The sequence below is a fragment of the Lycium ferocissimum genome, chromosome 3 (assembly GCF_029784015.1).
Source record: "Lycium ferocissimum isolate CSIRO_LF1 chromosome 3, AGI_CSIRO_Lferr_CH_V1, whole genome shotgun sequence".
NCBI lineage: Eukaryota > Viridiplantae > Streptophyta > Magnoliopsida > Solanales > Solanaceae > Lycium > Lycium ferocissimum.
This window is the reverse complement of record NC_081344.1, coordinates 56,312,585-56,328,665: the sequence shown is the minus strand read 5'-3', so window position 1 is coordinate 56,328,665 and position 16,081 is coordinate 56,312,585.

The following is a 16,081-nucleotide window of genomic DNA, read 5'->3' as shown; positions in this document are numbered from 1 at the left end:
TATCACGTCTTCAACTCAAAATCAAGAACCACAACATCAACTACAACATACACAAGCTAAATACTTAGAATTCCAGCCACCACCACTCAAAATTACACTCCAAAACAGTCCACACAACAACAACATACCAAGTGTAATCCCAAACTCCAGTAAGGCAGTAACACAGTTGTGGAGAGAAGATTGTAGGTGGGAGGGGGTTCATGATGGATAGGAAACAAAATACATGCAATAACATAGACAAACCAATTTCTGCTGAAATTCTAATTCTTAAATTCCCATCTCTCTACGTATGAATGAGTTCGTAACAGCACTCATTAGCCATAATCTCGTAAAAATAGCCCCAAAAAATGGAACAACTCGTATATATGACTAGCACATAAATGCTATTTAGAAAAAAAGATCTCAGGTGTGTGAAGCTACTAAAACCATATTATTGTATAACTGGAGAAGCAAATTTATGCTCCTGATGAAATAAGATTTCAGATGTCGAGCAGCTAACACCATTATGGTAAATAGTATGACTCAAAGAACATAATTGAGATAGGAAGATCAACTCCAAAACACATTGATGAAAACACCACCGAATGACCCTTTCTCCATGCTTATCACTTTAGCTAATATTTCTTTTTCTTTAGGGTAGACCCACTTGTCCTTCTTATAGTACCAATGAAACCTTAATTTGAAGTCTAGCTCAATGTAATAATAAAATATACCATGTGCTGTATTTAAACCCTTTTACAAAGCACGAGTGTTTTGTCCCCTTGTTTACACATGGCAGCAACATTAGTACAACAAATGCATATAATAGCATTTGAAGATATCTTAAAATGATAGTTAATAAACACCTTTTGTACCCCTCTCAAACATTAATTATTAACCTTGTGTCCATCATCAAATGCACTGAACTTTTCACGTAAAATGCCCCCCTTTTTGTCACTTTTAACACACTTTATACACTCACTATCATAATCATGTGGTATAACACTGCGCAGCTTAGGTGGAAGGCGAAGAAGGCCTCCTTCGGGGGCGAGCCATTGAGATACCTATGGAAGGGCTAGAATTCTAACATCAACGCAAAACGATGCCTCTCGGGTCCCCCGGCGATTCTACCATAGAGGCCAACGATAGACAATAACTCCCCCCGAACGCACTTACAACTTTCATCGTACACTGTGTTCTCCCGACTAATCTTCTTCATTCATACTAGCTTGGCTCATTATTGCCGAGATAATGGTCTACTTCTTCACATCCACTGTGGCCTCTTTATACCTATACAAATATTATTCCCAATCACCGTCGTCACACTTATTAAGGCCTAAATTATTTTTGGACTTTATTCCTCATATACACCAAGTTCTTGATTTTCATACTTCAATATGACTAAATTCTCAAGGCTTGGGTAAATTTGCTCATGTTGGACGGTTCAATTTCTCGGTCAAAAATATAGAATATTATAGCTTGGACCGTATCTCATTCAAATAAATTTCAAACCTCGACGAAATTTTATTTTCTTCGATTTGTTTAACTTCTAATATTTACAATCCATCTGTACCTTCACTCTAACCACCTATAAGCTTGGAGAATAACCTCATTTCAGTTACTAATGTCATTTAACTCGCACGCTTTCCAACGCATAAAAACCCGGGATGTAACATCCTTCCCCCCTTTAGAACATTCGTCCTCGAATGTTAAACTAGTTTTGTATAAGTATACTGGTTATTGTGATCTCATAACGAATCAATTGTAACTCGAACTCATTTATAATGATGTTCCTCTCTTTACTTATCCTAATGCCATTTTCCACTTGACATATGTTAATATTGAATTTCCAAAGAAAGTGGTCATAATGTAGTTACTTCCGTAATTGACTGCAACTTACTATATCCATCTACGTTTGAAGCTTAGATTGAGTTTTTCTTGTTTTGGAGTCATCTTCCCAGTAACACTGTACAATAGGAGCTGTCTTTCCTTTGGGTAGGTTTATCATCGCATATTTGTTCCTCTTGTTCTCTCTTCTAATTCTTATAGATCTACTTCCACTCTTTATTTAGGTCGCATAGTCCGCAGCGTACCTCATTCTTGGAGTCATCATTTTAATCCTCTGACATGCACTATCTATAACATTCCCTTTTTAATAGTTGAAGACGAGTTCCCTTCTTAGTAATGACTCTCGATTGCAATACTCCCTTGATTCCTCAGGAATATCCTTTCAAGAGATATAAGTGAGTCACTTTCCTGATATGATCCTCCTTGATACTCGGACTCGTCGATCCTTTTTCTTGCTCAATAATGGTATTAAGTCTCACATGGTTTGCAAATCTCCCCCACTTCATTTCTTCCATATGACCATGATAATGGTATTGATTCACATCTGTAGAGTCTAGATAAATTTAATCTGAGATATCCTGTCGTAGGTGTCCCTCATTGACTCATTAAAAGCTTCATAATTTTTGAGAGTTTCATAACCCTCTTCTAAACCGTTGGAAATTCGCTATAACGAACATGATACAAAATGGAAGTTCCAAGGTGTAATATTCTTCTAGTAAAACCCCCTTTTATTCTATGATCCCATCTAATTTGTAAGTAATCTAACACACCCCAGGGCTATCGTAGGTAATATATAACATATACTTATATCATATTCGGAGTAATTGTCCTATTTGTCCTTAATGATAATTCCAACTCAACATTCTGACTCAATTTACCATATATTTTCCCTCAACTGACCCGAAGTATCACAAACACACTATTCTTGCTTACCTCTTACCCCTATCTTTAAGTACCCAATTGGTTTCATTCTCGACATATAAATACTTGCAGGTTACATAACCGTTCTTGTGTGATTCATGTATGAATATCTAATCTTATTCGTAAACTTCCGTTCCTTTGGTTCGTACTATTTTACGTATCTCATGCATACCAAAACTCTTTTGTTTATCTGTTGTAACTTATCTCGTCATACTTTTTTCTTTCCTTTATTTGTCCCTTGATTATCACATCTTATAGTCTACTATAAAAAACTTTATGTCCCTTCTTAATTGTCATTTATAAATCGCAATATCATTAACAAACAACTCTACTGTCAATTCCTTTGCCTTTATTCCAGTATAGCATCGCTATCCTTTACAATATTCCTCGAGTTAATTGCTCCCAAATTCATGTTGTTCAAGGTCTTCGCGAATGATTTTCAGTACAGTCTCAGATATCGCTCGAGTCTCGTTCATTTATTTACTAGCTATTAGACTCATTTCTGCATAACTCTTGCTTTTTGGTTTAGAGTCTATACTTGTCACATCTTAGGATTCATCGTTTCAATCTCTACACTTGTATTTTCCTTACTCGCTTCCCCCCTTAAGGGTCTTACTTATACCATTCTCAAATCCGTTACCTCACTTCCAATCTTGAATTCATATATCCCTTTCCTCAATTCCCTTATTACACTGAATCATATTCATGTCATTTCCCATAATTTATAGCTACGGTAATTCCTGTGTGAAATCTTAACATGCTCACTTGCAGTTCTGTAATCAAGTAATACAACCAACATAGTAACCCAAACAAGGATGTATTTTACTTAGCTCAACCGTTAGTTATGAGTCAATGTCTACATCCGCTCCAATTAACAACTTTTGTCCCATAGGAATGCTCAAAATAGTAGTATGTCTAGCTATCCGTACTATCCATGTAATGTCACTTATCCCATTCTTCGATACTCAGAGTTCACTTATAACGTCATCTTTCCCTTTTCTTCCCATCTCAAGTTATTCCTCTCTTTTACTCTTGTGTTGCACTCAACATTGATTTCAAAACCAATCATAATCATATCGTATTTGTCGTTGATGATAGCCTTGCTTTATCGCTTTATCGTCGTACGGTAAACTCATAAATCATGGCCACATTTTTCCTTCCAACATTTTCCTTTATATATTTCACTCGTTCTATCTTGGTATAGGATATTCGTAGGAGATGCATCTTCATTTTCTCATAATACGACTACTTCTTCAGCGCGCATACTTCGCATATTTCCTTTTCTTTCTGTACCCATAGTCATTCATTTACATTCTTTCCTCCTCAACTTATCATATTATCTCCCGTTTTATAATCAATACTTCATTTCTCGCGCAAGGAACCCTAATCTTAACTCAGTACCGCCTTGTCCTTTAGAATATATTACTTCTATACAATCCATTCTTCGCTTCCAAAACTTATTATGTTCATTCTGATCATCCCCTCTCATCCTTATTATGTTGATCCCTTTTCCTAACAATCGTTCTATTTCATTATTCATCTTTCTGTAGTCTTGGTCTTTTACATCCAGCCAAAGATATCCCTCGTGGTCTCGATTATACAAATCACCAATTGTTACTACTTTGCCGTATCACTTTTCTTTGACTTCTTTTTCAAGTTGACTTCCTTTTTCCTTTTGCTTGCTATCATTTTTGTCATTGCGAAACATCTATGCTGGACTTTCCCCTAACAAGGTCTTATAAACTTTCTTATCTACTACCCCATGGCTCGCTTATTGGTTTCACATTTGCCTTCACTCCTTATTCATATAGAACATGTCACATGTTTACTCGTTTCCTCGCTATACTTTACTTACTTTGTATTACAGTTCTTGCTACGTTCTCATTATATCCTAATCATAATCAACTCTATAGAGTGCCACTTCTTGATCTCATTCGCAAGCCTACATATAAAATAGAATAAACCTCGTGAAGTAAGCATACTTAACCTGTTACTCTTTCTGATTAGCCCTATTACACTTACCACATAAGCTGTCTTACCAATGTATTCACATTCGTTATAACCCTTCATATTTCGTATCCCTGTCACAGTCATGCTGTTACTTTATTTTGCTAATAGACTTGTCGTATTTTACTTGTGCTTATCCATCCAATCAATACTTCAGTATCACACTCTGTTGGAGTTACCCTTTCTCTTCTATGTCATGTTTTAGTACTACCAGTCTCCCTAATTTACTCTAGTATTTCTCTTTACCATATCAATGTCGACCTTATAATTACCATTACTATTAATTAAACAACATTTAACTCATCTTTTGTAGTTGTCAGTGATACTCCGAACTTAATCCTGTCCTGCCATTACTTTTTACACAACATCCTTTCCTGTTAGGACATATTACAAGCTTCTATCTTATCTTCTTTAAATTCTAGGAAAATTTTCGGCAGAGTTTCCTCTATATTTCTTACTATCCAAAACACTCGCAGCAAATACCAACAATGCCTCACGGCTAGTATATACACAACATATCTCGACGCACACAGGGCTCCCAATTTCCAGTAAAAGTACAAAGATGTCGAAACTTACCTCATATATCATACATCGAGATGTACGTGATCCTATTTACTTTCCCTTTCATTCTTCAGCTTTACATTTCAATCATACCTCAATATTCTTACCTTACCTGACATACATCTTTCGTGCCGTTGCTTACCTTTGTACTGATTCATTCAATTTTTTTAGTTCATATACTTATAACTGAACTTATCATCAAGAGATACATTTAATCAATTCCTCTATTGTACCTTACACTGTCTTACCTCTATGACAACCAATCCATTATCATATAAATACATATTCGGATAACGTAGCCTCAAGAAGTGACTTACCTCTGTAACTTCCAATATCATCACTCACATGCTTCTGTCGATACTATTCTTCTGCTGAAATCAAGGGTTAGTATAAGGAATCTCATTTCCTATGGCTTGGCTGTATCGCACGATCTTAGATATGAAAGAAGAGTAACCATCCTAAATGCCCTGTAGCCTTCTGTTTATAAATGTGGCGCGCAACACACCATAAACAAGACTCTACTAGACACGACTTTGTAGACAACCCCAGACGATGACTGCTACGATACCACTTTGTCACACCCCGATCTCTCGGGGCATGATGGGCACCCAACTCTTGCTTAGAGCGAGCGAACCCTCGGCATTCATATAATGAAGCTGGACATATAATAAAGTACTTTCGGTCAAACCATAGAAATTTGCGAACGATACTCAATTAATAAAAAATCGAATAAGTCAAACTGACATATCGGCCTACATGGTCGCTTTACTCAACGCATGACATCTCAATATAATAACCATAGGACACTGTCTGCAAAGTCTCTAAGAGTAAACACTTGAATCATATGAGTCGGGACTGCTCCAGGGCCCCGACATACTCGTACACACACATGATAACCATAATGACTCGGCACTGCTCCAGGAAGAAAATGGAGTTTGCCAATCCCAGCTGATAGCCAACCATCCTAGCTGAATACTTTTACTTGCAAAATAATCCGGGACTGTGTGGCATGAACACAGTGCCCCCAGGCAAAGGGACGTCAGTACGAACAATGTACCGAGTATATAAGGCAGTATTAATCATAAAGAATGAGATATAATCCATAATGAATGTATGAGAAACCACTTGTAATATGAATAGCTCCGAAGGCAGAGAATAATCATGTAAGTAGCCCCAAAGGCAATGACTAGAAATGTAAATATATACCATACCCGACCCTTTAGTAAGGGACTCGGTGATATATAAATATATACCGTACCCGGCCCTCTAGTGAGGGACTCGGTGAAATAATCATATATATACCGTACCCGGCCCTCTAGTGAGGGTCTCGGTCAACAATGCAATGAAACTATGCACGAATACAAACCCGGCCCGGGACTCGGTGAATGATATATTAACAACATGCACGAGTAGAATATCATGAGCAACCATATGCAAACTATATCATCATCTGGGACTTAATAGAATGATTAGAATAAGCCGACACTTGAGAATCAAAGACAACTATCATGTCAAGTACCGCTGAGAACTAGAATTCATTGGAGTCATGTATGTTCATCGTTCGCTCGTTTGTGTAATTCATGCGAAAAAGAAAGAAGGGATAGCCTTAACATACCTTATCACTTACTTACTCGTCCCACGTCCATCCTTTGAATCTGCAATTCTATAGCCAAAACAATACGCATTCAATTAGTCCATTAGAACCATTCTTAAATTCAACCAAACTAACAAACAACTTAACGAAATCCAAGCAACGTTCCCCCTATATAACTCACCTGAATCCATATCCAGATCAATCTCAATATATGAATAACACATTAACAAAAATAACTACAACCCACAGCCATGATAATTATGCAAAACAATACCAAGAATGACCTTACAACCCCTTTACAAAACAATCCATAACCATGCTTGCGTAACTCTCCTTTTTTTTTTTACCTTAGTTTCACGATATTCCCATCCCATCAATAACCCAAGATATACACCATAATATCAACAACAGCAGTAGCAACAACATTACCATGAAAATCAAGCAAACCAGCCTCCAAAAGCCTTTATAAAACAGCCCGCAACACCGCATGACTACTATGTCCGTATATCAAATGATAGCTCGTTTCTATAAAGAATCTGGTAGCATCTCCCTTATTTTTATCACGTCTTCAACTCAAAATCAAGAACCACAACATCAACTACAACATACACAAGCTAAATACTTAGAATTCCCCACCACCACTCAAAATTACACTCAAAAATTATCCACACAACAACAACATACCAAGTGTAATCCCAAACTCCGATAGGCGATACACGATTGTGGAGAGAAGATTGTAGGTGGGAGGGGGTTCATGATAGATAGGAAACAAAATACATGCAATAACATGGACAAACCAATTTCTGCTAAAATTCTAATCCTTACATTCCCATCTCTCTACGTATGAATGAGTCCGTAACAGCACTCATTATCCACAATCTCGTAAAATAGCCCCAAAAAATGGAACAACTCGTATATATGACTAGCACATAAATGCTATTTAGAAAAAAAGATCTCAGGTGTGTGAAGCTACTAAAACCATATTATTGTATAAGCCGGAGAAGCAAATTTATGCTCGATGAAATAAGATTTCGAAGATGTCGATAGAAACACCATTATGGTAAATAGTATGACTCAAAGAACATAATTGAGATAGGAAGATCGACTCCAAAACACATTGTGGAAAACACCACCGAATGACCCTTTCTCCATGCTTATCACTTTAGCTAATATTTCTTTTTCTTTAGGGTAGACCCACTTGTCCTTCTTATAGTACCAATGAAACCTTAATTTGATGTCTAGCTCAATTTCATAATAAAATATACCATGTGTTGTATTTAAACCCTTTTACAAAGCACAAGTGTTTTGTCCCCTTGTTTACACGTGGCAGCAACATTAGTACAACAAATGCATATAATAGCATTTGAAGATATCTTAAAATGATAGTTAATAAACACCTTTTGTACCCCTCTCAAACATTAATTATTAACCTTGTGTCCATCATCAAATGCACTGAACTTTTCACGTAAAATGCCCCCTTTTTTGTCACTTTTAACACACTTTATACACTCACTATCATAATCATGTGGTATAACACTAGTCCATAGCCTCTTTATACCTATACAAATATTATTCCCAATCACCGTCGTCACACTTATTAAGGCCTAAATTATTTTTCGACTTTATTCCTCATATACACCAAGTTCTTGATTCTCATACTTCAATATGACTAAATTCTCCAGGCTTGGGTAAATTTTCACATGTTGGACGGTTCAATTTCTTGGTCAAAAATACAGCATATTATAGCTTGGACCGTATCTCATTCAAATAAATTTAAAACCTCGATGAAATTTTATATTCTTCGATTTGTTTAACTTCTAATATTTACAACCCATTTGTACCATCACTCTAACCACCTATAATCTTGGGGAATAACCTCGTTTCAGTTACTAATGTCATTTAACTGGCACGCTTTCCAACGCATGAAAACACGGGATGTAACAGAGGTCTTATGGAGAAATAATAACCGAGAAGAAATGACTTGGGAAGCGGAAGAAGACATAAAGTCCAAATATCCGCAATTGTTTCCACCCCCGAAAGAGATTCAAGATTAGACGCCATTATCATAAGGTACGTAATGCTTTAATTTTAATGCTTTTGGTCATGTGTGGCCATATTTTTATGCCATTGTGTTGTAGCCCTGTAAGGCGATGTTATTATGGGTTGTTGTGACAGGATGTTAGTGCCATATTACAGGAAAAACTCTGGCAAAATTTATGTAGAATTCCCGATAGCTTAACATTCGAGGACGAATATTCTTAAAGGGGGGAGAGTGTTACACCTCGAAAATTTTATGTCGTTGTGTGGTAAATAGACTAATGCAAGATTAAGGTGAACATGATACTCTTATGATTATAAGAAGGGTACCTGGCCAAGTTTAGAATGCATACGATAAGATTTTGAAGTGATATGAATTAGTGAGACTAAGTTCGTTGAGGAAGGTGAGGTATAAGTTGTGTTTGGGGAAGATTTTGCAACTATCGAGTTAAGGATTGATTGGTAATGCCTTGTAGAGGAGTTATGAGGACATTTAGGTTGTTAATGAAGTGTTAAACGAGTATTAAGAAGGTTCCATAAGGATTGGAGATCAAACGAATTGACGAAATCAAGTTCGGGGAAAAGGTGGATTATACGACCATTTATACGGTCCGTATAATATTATACGGTCCGTATAATGGTCTGTATAACAGTTACTATGAAGGGCCATCATTGATGGAGTTATACGGTCACTTATACGGACCGTATAAGGGTCCATATAATCCCGCCGGGCTGAGTTATTTTCAAGTATATATATATAAGTCCCACTTTCTAATTTCTCATTTTCTCATCTTCTCCACTTCTCTCAAGACCTCTAGAAGGTTCCATACATTTCATTAACATAACTTTAAGGTGAATCAAAGATCAAACACCAATAATGAGTGGAATCAAGTGCAAGGATGCTAACTAGGGTTCATGGAAGCTAGAAATTTCCTTGGAAATGAAGTTAGGGTTTTCTCCAAGTGAAGTATTTTCATCTAAAGTCTGTTCCTACATAATCAAAGGTAAGTTTATGATAATTTCATGTTGTTAAGAATATTGAGTGGTTGAAAGACTTGGATTGAGGAAGAAAGTAGAATATGGAGCTCAAATGTGAAAATAATGGTATTCTTGAATAGTAACTTGACTTGAATTGTAGTTCTTGCAATGTTATGAGTATAATATTGTTATGAATGATATTAAGGATGTTAAAGAAGCATTATATGTGAATGAATACAACGTTGGGCGGTAACTATGGTTGTGGATGACTTTGAGAGGGAATTTTGATAATGGGATAATGCCTAGCTTAACAAAGTTTATTGATTATGATATTGTGGGTGTTGTTATTGATGTTTGGGAGTTGTTTACTATATGGAGGAAGTTGTGGAAACAGAGGAAATGCTGCCCAAATTTTGTTAGCTCCTAGTTGTGCTAATGACACCTAAAGCGTATTTCCGGTTATCTAACCTTAGTAAGAATTCTGTTGAATGTAGAATCATGAACGTTGGAGGGAAGCGTTTAAGCAATAAAGTTAGAGAGGCGTAAAGATGTGTAAGGCTAGCCCCCTTCTTTCAAAGGCATGACTCTTATTTTTGTGATTCCTTTTTATATTCCCATGATCTTCTTGCATCCTAAAAGATGAAAGTTGAAGGTTATTAAGGGCTTCATATGAGGTAGAGATGAGATATGCTCCATGATAATGACGATGATTATGATGATGATAATGATGCTATGATGAGCCCGATATTCCTATCTTTATGATTTCCTTGATGTTGCCTCTTGTTGTTAGTCTCACCTCATGCTGCTAGTTCTTTTAAGGTGAGGCATGATGATCATGACTATTCCATAACATAATCGGATACTACCGACCTTACATCACTCTTATAGAGTTGTAGCTTTCACTTGGGCTCTCATGCATGCTTATGCTATTTTTATGTATGAATCACACCAAGCCTACATGGCCGGGCAAACACACCACTGCAGTGGGCAGCTTATACCCCTGACGCGGGAGGCCTGAACGCGGGCTGATGATGATCACACCGTACCTATATGGTCGGGTAACTTATAAATGTATGATATGATATTATTTTTATTGTAAAAGTTAGCATGCATGACTCCGCCTTAATAGGCATTCAGTCACAGGGTTACTCCTAGCTTTATGTTTCTTTATGTCTTTATTATGCTATTGTACATGCCTTACATACTCATTACATTGGTCGTACTGACGTCCTTTTCTTTATGGACGCTATGTTCATGCTCACAGGTAGACAGGGTGACGGTGCAGACACCTAGGAGCTCTTTCAGCAGATTTACATGAGTACTCTACTACCCCGGAGTCGCCATTTCATGGTATATTCTTTTGTGCATATATTGGGGCATGGTAGGGTCCTGTCCCGTCCTTATAGTTCTAGTATTCTAGTTAGAGGCTCGTAGATACCTATATGTGGGTTGTAGATGTTATGTGACCTCTTCATTGTATTTTGTGCATCATTTTTGTAGCCTTGTGGGCCTATGCTTATATATATTTATTTTGAGAGGTATTTGGAGATGGTTCATAATAAGTTTACGTTGAGAATGATATATGTCCAGGTTGAGTATGATAGTCAGTGATAAATGGTGCTAAGTAGTCAGCTCCGGGTACTCGTCATGACCCCGAGTCGGGTCATGACAAAAAGCTTCAGGTACTGGTACTACGACAAGATGCGCGATGATGGCAGGTATATTTACTGTTTTGATAAAAATGTTTTAGATACCTTTGAGAGTGGTGTTGATATGTTATATGTTGTATTATAAAGATTACTTTCATAGCATAGTCGAGAAGGCATAGAAGGAAGGGATAAAGCTAGAAGGACAGACTTAGATGGGATTTTTCTGTCAGACAATGGTAAAAGATCACCTTTATGTTGCGATAGGTTGGAAAACTTAGAGGGGCTTGGTTAAAAAGGTAACAGTATTTATAAAGAGAATTTGTGTCTTCTTCATATGGGGAGAATATAAATACGTTTTAGTATGACAGTTAAGTTTTATTTATGCAAATGGTTTATAAGCTAATGTTGGAGCACAAATGATGGAATAATAGAAGAGTATAGATTATAAAGATTATGGCGTTTAGCGTCCACAATGAGATGATATGGAACTGCAAGATTCTTACAAAAGTAATTATTTTATTTATAAGCATTGACAGGATTAAAATGGCCAGGGAAAGGGTTAAAGGATATCATATGTTACTCGATGAGTTATAGATGGACAGGAAGTTTTATTATCCTTGGTCCATTATCGGCAAAGTTGTTATGAAATTATATTAAGTATAAATATATAAGAATCGTGGACTATCACAGGGGGATGTATAAGGTGAAACGTAAGGCCAGAATGTGAAACATACCTTCCAGGAAGTTTTATGGCTATAAGGTTATCGAATAGGTAATGCAATTAAGAGACTATTGGAGGAAGCAAGAAGATGGTTGACGGAGACCATTCTGAATAAGATAGGGGGCGAAGAGTTATGAAGGGTAGATATGAAGTCAAGGGAGGATAGGAGGTGAGTAAGTCTGAGGCTACGAAGTAATATGAACTACGTTTTCAATCAAGGGTGAATTATTAATCCGAAGGAGGCCTGCCAGAAGGTCAATTAATTATAACTGAGAGACGGTGTCATCGACAGATGACTTTGGATGAACATGAGCTAAGGTATCGACCACAAAGTTGAAAGACTTTTGCATTAGCTAATATCATAGTGATTAAGTGTTAAACAAGTGCTAAGAAGGGTCCATAAGTATTTGAGATCAAACGAAGTGACGAGAACAAAATCAGAGAAAAGATAGATTATACGACCAGTTATACGGTCCGTATAATATTATACGGTCTGTATAATGGTTCATATAACCGTCACAGAGAAGGTCCATCACTGATGGGATTATACGGTCACTTATACGGATCGTATAAAATTATACGGGCCGTATAATGGTCACAGAATCGAGATGTTGATGGGGTGATTTCACGGTCACTTATACGGACCGTATAAGTGTCCGTATATTATCCCAGCGGGTCAGATTTTAAGTTATTAAAAAGAGGACCCAAGTTCATTATTTTCATTTCCCATCTTCTCATTTCTTCTCCACAACTCAAGTGCTCTCTAGAACCTTCCACGCTCTTCATCTACAAGAACCCAAGAGAAATTGATGATCAACTTCATCAAACCAACAAAATCAAGTGTATGAAACACATTGAAGTTTATCCAAGCCAAGGAATTCCAATGGAAGTGGACTAGGGTTTTGGTTCAAGAGAAGTATTTCGACTCAAGGCTTATTCCTACACTATCTAAGGTAAGTTTTATGATCTTTTGATGTTGTTTAAGGTAATGAGAGGTTGAGAGACTTAGATTATGGAAGGAGATAGAAAATGGGTCACAAAGATAGGAATAATGAGATTTTGAGTAGTAGTTTGGAATGAGTCATGAATATTGATATGTTGTGATTGTAAGTATGCTATAAGTGACATTTAGAATATGGGATAAGTATTATATGTGAGAAAATGCAATAGTGAACTATGACCATGATTATGGAGGGATTGAAGTGAAATTGTGAAATGTGGATAATGTAGATGAATGATGATTGTTGCTTATAATATTGTGAATGTTGTTATGGATGTTTGGGAGTTGATATGTAATATGAGGAAAGTTGTATAAATAAAGGAAATGCTGCCCAATTTTCTCTAGCATTAGTAAACACGTTCATATAATCGATTAACGAATGTTGATGCGAATTCTCTTGAAGGTAGAAACGCAAGCATCGAAAGAGAATGATCAAACGATAGAATAGCTAAACGAAAGAGGTATGTAAGGCTAATCCCTTCCTTCTATGGCATGACTCCTATGGCATGAATCCTCCTATTTTCCTATGACCTTCCTAAATAAAGGAAACTATGAGTCCATGACTGTAACGAGCTATATATGTATAAGCTAACGAAAAGAGATAAGATGCGAGCATGATAATGCTGAAGATGAGTTTAAGTACAAAGAACCTTAAAGTGAGGAACGATGTGCATGAGGTTATTGACCCTAAGTATAGTTCCATTGATGCTTTTCCTTATGTGCACTTACCTTAAAATGTTAGTCCCTCAAAGGTGAGATATGATGATTATGATCACTCCATAACGTAGTCGGGGGTTCACGATCTCATGTCACCCCGACATAGCCATGGTTACCTTCAAGCTTTAATGAATGATTAATGATGAATGTATAATGATGCTAAGTTATGATAAGGTTGTGATATGCCTATGAGATGTGTGATAATGATAAGTTTATGTTGACTATATGACGATACGATTCCACCATGCCTAGTTGGCCGGGCATGTCACCGCGAAGGCGTACTGCATACGATTCCACCGTGCCTAAATGGCTGGGTATGTCACCATTAAGGCGGACTGCTATGTTTACACCGAGCTTAGAGGGCCGGGCATGATACCACTAGTGGGCTGCATATGATGGTTACCCGGACGCGGGCTAACGATGATGATATATATATATGATAAGATGATGTATGCGCTTTGATGATACATGTACTATGACTATATATGATATATGTGTGAAATGTATCCACCCTTCAAAGTTACGCAGGTTGTATCTTCATCTTGTGCCTTATGATTTCTCTATTATGTTCATTTCATTCATGCCTTACATACTCAGTGCTATGTTCGTACTGACGTCCGTTTTCTTTGGACGCTGTATTTATGCCCGCAGGTAGACAGGGAGGTGATCCAGACTCGTAGGAGCTATTAGCTGACTTGAGAGCACTCCATTGTTCCGGAGGTGCCATTGACTTATTCTTTTGTGTATATACATGTATTTTGGGCACGACGGGGTCTTGTCCCGTCCCTATGTCTAGTACTCTAGTAGAGGTTCGTAGATACGTAGGTATGGGTAGTATGGTCTCATGATGTCCTTATTGTATGTATATTATTTTGATAGCCGAACGGCTTATGTATATAACGGTAATTATGCTTCAAAAGTGAAAAATGGTTTTCCTATGATTTGTGTATAAGATTAATGAATGAATGCTTGATGTGTACGATGGGTAATGGTATGAGCGGTGCTTGGTGGTTAGCTCCGGGTACCCGTCATGGCCCCTCGTCGGGTCGTGACAAAAGTGGTATCAGAGCAGTTCAGTCCTAGGAAGTGTCGACGAGCCGTGTCTGGTAGAGTCTTGTTTATGCTGTGTTGCGCGCCGCACTAATAAACAGGAGGCTATAGGGAATTTAGGAAAAATGACCATTTTTCTTTTTATAAGATCGTGCGATAGAGCCGTGTATAAGATTTTCTCCTCCCTAATAGTGTGTTATGATTTCAGAAATGCCGCCAAAGGGAAAAGCTACAGCCACCCAGAAGAGCCGTCAATGAATGTAGAAGAGGGCGAATCACATAATGAGGCTCCATCTAATACCTCTTCTACTCCTCCTATTATAGAAGAACAAGAAGGGGTTTCAGCTCCAGCTCCTATGCCTCCAGTTCCTCTACCGGTTACTTCGGGTCAACAAGTGACCGAGGCTATCCACTTATTGACGCAGTTAGTTGCCGCCCAAGCACAGCGGCAGAGTTCGGGTTCAGGTAACAGGGCAGTTACTACTAGAGCCCGTGATTTTATGAGTTTGAATCGTCCAGAGTTTTTCAGGTCAAAGCCGGATAAAGACCCGCAAGGTTTCATTGATGAAATGTTGAGAACATTGAAGATTATTCATGCCTCTGAAACCGAATCTGTGGAGTTGGCATCTTATAAACTCCGGGATATGGCGGTCTTATGGTATAATAATTGGATATCATCAAGAAAAGAGAATGCGCCTCCTCCCGTTTGGCAAGAATTTGTAGATGCTTTCATCCACCACTATTTGCCACCCGAGGTCCGCCGAGCTAGAGCGGATAGGTTCTTAAATCTAAAACAAGAAAATATGAGTGCCCGGGAGTATAGCCTTCAGTTTAATTCATTGGCTAGATATGCCCCGACTATGGTAGCCGACATGGGGGATAGAGTGCACAGATTCGTGAGTGGATTAGGGCTACATTTGTTCAAGGACTGCTTGACGGCTTCGTTGCAAGATTGGATGGATATTTCCCTCATTCAAGCCCATGCCCAGAATTTAGAAGGACAACAACATCCGCTAAAG